We start from the raw sequence: 7,837 nt of genomic DNA on the forward strand, positions 1-7,837 counted from the left end.
TTCTTTTTTCTCACTTGGGTGCCAAACATGAAACATTAGTTTGATTCATTGCATGGCTTTTACCATTTTGTTGTTTGCAGGTTTTATGTTTGGTCTGTTATAAAATTCTGTATGGGGTGAGCATCAGTAGGGCAAAGGTTATACTTGCCAGAGGCAGCACCTGTTGTACTCAAAGAGGAAGAAAGAAATCTTTTTGCAATGACTGCCAGTAACTTCTTCACGCTGTTTAGACAGGAGTGAAACAACAGCTGGTACAGACATGTGTTCCTCTCCCTCCCCATCCTGCATTATTAGCAACTGTTAGTGTAAGTCAAAATAATACTCATTTACTGGTAATAATTAATTTCATCTGAAAACAGGTAATTCCCTGCAGGTGTGAACACATTCTCAAAAGGAAGAATACAAATTAGACATTGTAATTTTATTGAAGTAAATAAGGTTTTAGGCTGTTTGGACTGAAACTTGTGCAGCGTCTGATGTTTATGGCTATAGCAATAAAACAATCATAATATTTCATAAAAATCTTTTGAATGGGAGGTAATACTCTTTCTGAAAAACTCGTAACGTAACAACACTCTACATTAAGCAATTGCAGCATTGCAGTTGGTAGGAAATGAGACTGTCAGCATCTTCTCAGAGTGAGAGACAAAGACATCACCAAACACACATTGCTGCAATTGAGAAACCTTTCCGGTGAAGAGAAATAAAAGACAATACCAAAGGGTTTCAGAGCTGGCCTGACTCAAGCAGTGTGCTATTGATGAGCTGATCTTCCAGCCATCTGTCCTCTTATCTTCTTGCTCCTCACAAAGGAACAAGTCCAAAACAGCTTTGCTTCCAACATTTCCACTCAGGATAATGTATCTTTGCTTCTGTTATATTCCTCAACTCAGGAAAGAGAGAGGGAAATAAATCTGTGTCCTATCTTGGGTGCATTTTTTTTTTTCCCAGGTGAAGGAGTTTGCTTTACTCTTTGAGCTCTTCTGAATATGTTTCTTAGCTCTTCCTGCCATGTCCCATGGTAGCAGCTGGGCAACATGTTTTCATACAGAAGAACTGTCTCCAGCAGGACAGGGAGGGCATCGCATCCACTTCAGTAGAGTGAATGTGCACCTGGATCTCACAACAGCTTCCCTACCATAGCTCTGGCTGGAGGGTGATACCAAGAGCTGCTTCTTGCAAGGATCAGCTGCTAAAGTGAAGCAGTTCTCCAGGCTGGAGGAAGCCTCCACAAGAGTTCCTTCCAAGTCCCAGAGATCCCTTGATCAGGTGTCATGGGTTGGTCACCATGGTGCATTAATCAGCCTCAGGACTGATGAGTCCCCAGTGTGATACATACATGAAACAAGGTAAATATAGTGTCAGATGTGTTAGGACAGGCATTTGCAGTAGGCTTTGATGCTATTACATAAAGGCAGGGATTGAGCCCTTACCTGCAATCCCAAGACTAAGCCTGGTCACTCATGTAGAGGGAAGAATAAGTCAAATGGAATCAGGTAAACGGGATATTTTTGGCAGAGAATGTGCTAAAAGCTGCCAAGAAGAAGTCGCTGCATCCTTTGTTGGGGTTGCTAGTGAAAAGAGCATGCTGAGAGCCCTCCAGCCTTGCCACTGCCTGCATCCACCCGCCAGCCCTGTGCTGTCAGGCTGCAGCTGGCCTGTGAGCCAACTCCACTCTGAGTCATTGCCCAGTCTGAGTCATCCCTTGTGGCTGTTCCTCCTCTCAAAGCCTAAGCACAGCAGAAAACCCCAGACAAAAGTGTGTTCAGTAGAGTAAGCATGGTGCTTTAATCAGGAGCCATCACACGCTCACTGCCTTTCTGAGGGATGCCAGTCCTGCTGCAGTGGTGAAGATCTTTCTCTCTCTGTCACCCACTAATTGCTCAGGGCACCTGGCATAATCAAGACCATTCCTTTCATTTACTCAAATTCCATTTTACACAGTTCCCAGTCACTGGTTCACCCAGGGGAACAGGGATGGCTGGGACTGATGAAAAGCTTGTCATGTCCCCTGAGCAGCGTCAAAGACACAGTGTCAGCAGACCCCAGACAAGTTGTGCTCACAGCTAGAGAAACTGGGGGAACATGGTACTATGGCACCAGCTGCCATAAAGCCAGGGCTTGGTGGTGTGGATTGGTTTCACTGAACATTGGTTACAAGTTAATGATAGTGATTAGTGAGATATAACCAGATGATGTCTAGATTACAAGAACAGAAGAAATTTAGACAACTGGGTAAGTTTGTGGCAATATCAGAACCCACCTTATCTCATAAAGGAAGTCAAGTTAGTAAATTTTTTCTTGGTAACCTTTCTGGGGAGGAGTCATTCATCCAGGCTGGGATAGGTCAGAGACAGACTGGGTCTAAACAGAGCCCTGGCCAACAGAGTCCCAGGGGACTTACAGCCCATCAACCGCTATCATTACCCTGCTTTATGGAATATAGCACCATGCTCAGAGCAAGGATGATGCCCTGAACATGCAGAGTTGTCCACTGTTACTTACTCTCATTGAACCTCATATGGAGCTCCTCATCTGACCTGGGCTGACCTTCTGAGCAAGCCAGTCCTGCCACAGTCCCCCTGCCCTAGTGCAGGAGCTGGCCCTTTCCTCTCTCCCAGGGGGTACAAGGAAATCACCCATGTATCTGCCTCCTCCATGACCTGCTGAAGCATGGAAATTAGCTCTCTTATGATCTCTTCTGACTTCACCTGCTTTAAAAATCATGAAACTGTTAGTTTTATTTCCTCCACTGTCTTATTCACCACCTGAGATTGTAGGCTGCATGCTGGCTAGGTGCATAACAGAAGTATGCAGGGTACAGGTTTGCACCTCCCAGGGTGGCAAAATCCCAACTGCAGCATTCCAGAGAGCCTGAAGCTCAAATCCTCCAAGTGGAGGGCAAAAGCTGACACCCATTTTCAAGGCATCAGGAAACTCTTCAGAGGTTGTTCTTGGCACATGAACAAGAGAAAACCAATGCAAGCTGTAAGTTAATCAAACGGGACCGAATGCTGCAAGGTTTTGCTGTCATGGGATGCTGGGGGAAGAAGAGCTGTGTGGGTTGGCCCCCATCCTGCCAGAAGGGCAGATACTATCAGCTGGACTGCAGGAGTGTCAAGTCCTTACTTGAGCTAAACCAGACTGGAAAGCATTACTCTGATAACTAATAAAAAGGGAAAGACATAAGGGTACAAAGTCAGTCTGTTCTACCCCCCTTTGTAGGTAATGCATTAAGAGCCCAAGAGTAGGGAGAGGAGAAATGCTGAAATACCTGCGAAACAGCATCTCAGTCAGAAATTGACTCAGACTGAATATTCAGTCAGAATATTGCTTTATGAAAAGAAGCTTGCCTAAGTTGCTATGGCTAACACATGGTTGGATGCTGGTTAGGAACAGTGCTGAAAATCACTGGCTACAGGCCACTAATATAGCTGAACAGATAAAATGCAAGTGAAAACAGAGCCTTGCTGAGATCAGGGAGACTTTCCCCACTTGATGTGCTGTGATGCACCGGTTGCCGAGCCTGAGTTCAGCCCAGTGTTATCAGTCAGCTCCAGGGAGTCCATCTCGGTTTTGAGAGAGTCACCACATTTTGCTATTTGTGACTTTCTCTACAGATATGCTAACAGCCACTTAGGCTCGAGCTCCAGCTCACTGGCTGTGAAGCTGAAGTTCTATCACATGTAAAAGGACTGCCCAACATAGCTCAGTTAAGACCCCTAGAAACATTGCTCAGTGTGCGAGGATGCCAGGGCATGCAAAGCTAAAGTTTCATCTGCTGCACAGAAGGCAGGATTAATGTGTTCAGTGCTGAAATACACATTTTCCTGTTTACTACCAGAGTGCCTGTTATAAATTCCCAGCAGAGAAAAGAGAGGATTTAGATCAGCACGACCATAGGTGCAAATGTATTTTAATGCCTCCAAACCAGCTTTTTATCCCAAGAGTGGTATCCGCTGGTATTTTAAAATTGTCTGGAGGCCTGCCAGAGCCAGCTTCCCACATCTCTAGAAATCCACTGTGAACAACATTCTCTTGGTTTCTTCTACTTGAACTCCTTTCAAGTTTGCAACTGGTGAAAGGACAGGTTTTCTGTTCCTGCAGACATCTGAAACACAGATTTTCTGGTCAAATAGCAGAGGTACTATTTTGGCAGAGGCAGATTTCCAAACCGTTTGCAAGCTGGTTTCTTGCCAGGGAGGTGGGAGTCATTTGGGAAAAGTAGGCAAGTAGACTGGAAACCAACTTGGCAAGTGCCTGTGATGCAGGAGCTGAGAGGAGAAGTACTCAGGTAGGATAACTCAGGTTCTGGGAATGACACTGCAGGTCAGAGTGCCCAAAACTAGCTGTATCCCACATGGCCATAAGCAATGAATATGCCATTAACGGATGTGGGCTCACTAGGGTGTACTTTCTAGAATTCCTACCTCCTATGTGGAATTGTAGGCTTCCAGCTTGGATGTTGTGAATCACTGCCTGGAGGAGCTAATGTCTCCACTGACAGACACTGCTGGGGAGAGGCTCTGCACCCAGCTGAAGGCCATGGTGGTGGGAATATTCCAAACATTGTATCAGTTAAGTTCAGTCTGTTCTTTCCTGAATATGCAAAGGAGCTAATTTAATGAACTGCTTAAAACCGTGTCTTTTTCTTTTGCATTTTGCACTTACAGCTCTAAAGACAAGTTCATTGGAAAGGGATTTATAACTTGTGGGAACCAGAACCAGAACAGGACCTGAATGTCTTCCTTTACTTTTCCAGGTATTAGCACTAGGCACTTCTTGATGTCTGCCCACTGATTTTGCTCCCACAGTGATCACAGTTTGTAGTAGGCAATGGCATACTCTTGATTAGCCCAGTGGCCATCAATGCATTTACTCAGAGAGTATGGTACTACTTATGAGGAACCAGCAGGCCCTGGCCCTGAATAAGTAGTAGATGTTTGTGCTTCCTCCATCACGTTACTCATGCAGGGACAGCAGTGTTGGGTTTGAGAGGAGAATTCTCTAGAAAAGCATGCCCTGAGAAATTAGACCAGTTCAAGTGGACCCAAGAGGTGGCAGAAGAGAGGATATGAGGCTTTATGGACTGTGCTTAGGTTTAAACGAGACCCTGTGGTGATTTGCATTTACAAGGAGTTTGTTAATTTGACAAGTGAATCCAATACAACAAGCAGGCAATACTTCTCCTGTCAGCAAATGATCCTAAGGTTCAATGGGTGAACATGTGTTAGCCTTTTTCTGTGATGAAATATCAGAGTGGTATCTTAGGATCCATTTCAGTGCATTTGGATATCTTACATGTCTTTACAATATTCTGCAATATGAGAATAACTCTGTCTCCCTAGAATATGCAACAGGCTGGGTTTAGGGACAGTTTTGCCAAGTACTTTGAAAACAAATCCTAGCCTTCAAGACCATTTCGAGAGACAAGAAATAGAAAGGAAAACATCCTCAAGAACGGTAACTTGCTGAAGTTCATCAGTCAGTCAGTGACACCATCAAGAGTATAAACCAGATCTTCTTGAGCCCAAGCCATTAGAGCACTCTACCTACATAGGGAGAACTCCTTGGTATTTGTGGTTCCAGGACACACTGTAGTTTGGTATTTCTGCAGAAACAGTCAGAGCTTCTGGCCAAGCATAAGAGGCTTTGTGTTCCAGGAGTCTAATGGGAGCAGGAGTGCAGCTGCCAGATGAGTGCTTTTGCTAAAGACAGCCACTCAGGGGACAAAATTGGGGTCTTCTGCCTTTTTGTAACTATATTATGTAAAACATGCACTTTAAAACAATAGCTACAAATGTCCTATGTTGCCTGGAGCCTGTTTTCTATTGCCTTGAGTGACCTCTCATCTGAAGCATGGACTAACGCCAGGCAAAGGCTGAAGTGTGTGTGGCACACAAAGATGGGAATGAGGGCTGGCAAGTGCCATTGTTCTCCAGTTCACCTCCCAGTGAGCAACGTTTAGTTCTGGTTTAGGTTGTCAGAAGAGATTAGATATCTAAATACTGGTGTCAGTAAGTGGCCTGCCTGACAATTTAGGTGCAGAAGAAACTGTCAGATGCATGATTAAGCCATTTGTGTATTACCACAGCGGTATAGTGCATGTTTATGGGAAGGCAGCTTGCGGAGAAAGCGCCTGAACAATACCAAAATAATTAAATTACAAGAATCCTGGGTATAAAGGATTAATTTTCCCAGCAGGCTGCCAGTGGGGATGAAGGCTGGGTTATCAGCCCCATGTAAAAGAGGTCTTTCTAGCAGAGCAGCAACACTCAGAGCTGTCCTGAGGAAGGCTCTCTCCAGGGGAACCGCACCTAGACATAAATGTTCCTCAGAGATAAATGAAAACTGTGAATGACAAGCCAAGCAGAAAAACAATACTGCAAAAGGGGTGGGGGAAGGAATGAGCTATTATTTTAAAAGCTTACCAGAGGAGGACACTTCTCTTTGGACAGAACAAAAGGACACTGCAAAAAAAGTCAGAAAAGTGCTGCTTTTTGAATCACTTTACAGTCAGTTCTGGTATCATCCGCATACATAGCCTCCAGAGGCTTGAGTGAAAACTGTCCGCTGTGTTTTTTCTTCCAGAGACAAGGGGAATGCATTTTTCCTTACAAAACTAAGGGATGGTGAAAGAAATTTCTTAGGAGCATTGTGGCCCCAAGTGTGCTGCCCTGAGCATTCCCGTGCACAGTGGGGCAGGCTGGGAGGGCAGCAGCCACCAGCCCCAAAGGGGAACTCAACATGGGCAGAGTCTGTGTCTCTTCTCCACCACAATTAACTGCATTTTTTGCTTGCAGGGGGTTTAGAGAGCATGTGTATTGCTCCTGCTTTCCAAAAATGCCACAGGAGGGGGCAGAAGTAAGATGTGCTCCTTTCCTGTTTGCAGCCCTTTTCCACATGGTATGTCCAAGGCCCATGACAGACACAGTGGAGCTGCTCTTGCAAGGCATGCAGCGTGTTGGACATCCTGTGCTCAGCCACTGCAGGGGTGACAGGTTGTGGAGCCTCCAGCCTGCAGACAATCTATCTCCCACCTTAGGCCAGCATCAGTGCTCCCACCAGCTCCTTGCAGTGGATATCCAGGTATGGGGCTGACACTGGCAGTAGTGATCCATCTGGTGTGATTTTTAAGCAAGATAAAATAAATGCAGGGAATAATCCTGTTCTGATGGGAGAGGTAGGTAGGAGGGGTAGAGAAGTCTGCACAAGTCTTGTTCAGGTCCAAAGGATAAAGCAGAGCTTGGTCCCTGCTGTCCATCTGGCTCAGAAATAGATGAAGGAAACAGCAGCTAGTAACACTGGCACCCATGGGCTGTTTGCTTTCTCATCACTTGCTAGGCTTTGAGGGGAGAAAACCACAAGGAGGAATTGTCAAGGTGGGGCTGCTGAGTTGGAGAGCTATGGGAAGCACGGCTGCTGCTCATACTCAGCATCTGCTCCCTGAGGGAGAGGCCATACCCTCCCACCCAGTATCCTTGGCACCTCCAACCCTCTGTCCGTGACTTCACACCCAGCAGCCCCCTTCCCAGTGTGTTTCCACATGGGTGGTTTAAATAACGAAGCAAAATAAAAATATGTTTGTGATGCTGAGGTGAAACTCATGACCCATGCAATGTCAATTCTGGTTGCATCTCATTTCATCCCTTCCTCACCTTTGCCTACACATGGCAAAGGGTCCAGCTCTTGTGTGCACTGTACAGGGACTAGTGCCTTGGGACCCAGCCTTAGCTGGCTGCTCTGTCCTATGCTAATGAAGTCAATCAATAATATGAGCAAGGGAGGGTTTGCCCGGAAGGAAGAAGCCAGCATGAGCAGGCCTTGGTAAGCAGTA

Source organism: Neopsephotus bourkii, unplaced genomic scaffold, assembly GCF_033783945.1.
Source record: "Neopsephotus bourkii isolate Nb327-2 ecotype Australia unplaced genomic scaffold, CSIRO-AGI_Nbou_v1 NB_1292, whole genome shotgun sequence".
In the NCBI taxonomy this organism is placed as follows: Eukaryota; Metazoa; Chordata; class Aves; order Psittaciformes; family Psittacidae; genus Neopsephotus; species Neopsephotus bourkii.